Genomic DNA, 1192 nt, shown 5'->3' with positions numbered 1-1192 from the left:
AGCCATCCCTCCAACCCCATCAAGGAAGTTTTTTGTTTGTTTGTTTGTTTCAAGGTAGGGTCTCACTCTAGCCCAGGCTGACCTGAGATTCACTATGGAGTCTCAGGGTGGCCTCGAACTCACAGCGATCCTCCTACCTCTGCCTCCCGAGTGCTGGTCATGGGAGTTTTAATAATACAGATGTAGCTTCTTCTAAGAGCTCAAATTTTAATTTCCTGTTGGCCAGGCATCACATCACATTTTGTGTACTTGGCAAATATTGTTATTGTCACACATTGCTGGGAGGCTTATTCCTATTGCCTGACATATGAGCCATTGGAAAAGAAATTCCTGGGAGACGTAGCAGCGGCAGCATGTCGGCCGGCGGAGCGCCTGTCCCGCCGCCCCCAAACCCTGCCGTCTCGTTCCCGGCGCCCCGGTCACCCTGCCCGCCGCCCTGACATCCTGCGGACCTACTCAGGCACCTTCGTCTGCTTGGAGATTCTGTTTGGGGGTCTCGTCTGGATTTTGGTGGCCTCCTCCAACGTTCCTCTCCCTCTGCTCCAAGGATGGGTCATGTTTGTGTCGGTGACAGCTTTCTTCTTTTCCCTCCTCTTCCTGGGTGTCGTCCTCTTTAGGATGGTGACTCAAATTGATGCCAACTGGACCTTCCTGGACTTTGCCTACCATTTTATAGTGTTTGTCTTCTGCTTTGGAGCCTTCTTGTTAGAAGCAGCGGCCACCTCCCTGCATGACCTGCAATGCAACACAACCATGGCAGTGAAGCCACTCCTGAGTGACAACCAGTACAACATCAACGTGGCAGCCACACTTTTTGCCTTTGTGACGACAGCTTGTTATGGTTGCAGTTTGGCTCTGGCTTTCCGAAGATGGTGACCATAACACTCCTTGAAAACCCAGCTGTGTTTCTACTTTATATGTCGGGCCACTTTGGATACCATCACATTCCATACTTTGCTTAGTATAGAGAGAAAGCCTAAGTGAAAGTTTTGGTTTATTTCAGGGGTTGAATTTTAATATTATTATGCTGTTAGAGGAATAATCGTCCACTTTACATTTGTCTCTGTCTTCTTTTTAAAGAAAGCTCCCGTGTACTTCATAGAGTACACAAGACACTATTCATGAAGGAATCGTATTCCTTTTGTTTGGTAGCAAAGTCACCTGAACCTTACTAGGTAACTAAAACAACAAA

At 47.7% G+C, this 1192-nt stretch overlaps 1 pseudogene; it reads left to right on the top strand.

The window, feature by feature from the left end:
* Positions 1-353: 353 nt before the first annotated feature.
* Positions 354-876, top strand: LOC101616348 (annotated as a pseudogene).
* Positions 877-1192: the final 316 nt, after the last annotated feature.

Source organism: Jaculus jaculus, chromosome 5 (genome assembly GCF_020740685.1).
Source record: "Jaculus jaculus isolate mJacJac1 chromosome 5, mJacJac1.mat.Y.cur, whole genome shotgun sequence".
Taxonomy (NCBI): Eukaryota; Metazoa; Chordata; class Mammalia; order Rodentia; family Dipodidae; genus Jaculus; species Jaculus jaculus.
The sequence above is the reverse complement of the archived record's forward strand: the minus strand, read 5'-3'. Positions and strand labels throughout refer to the sequence as shown.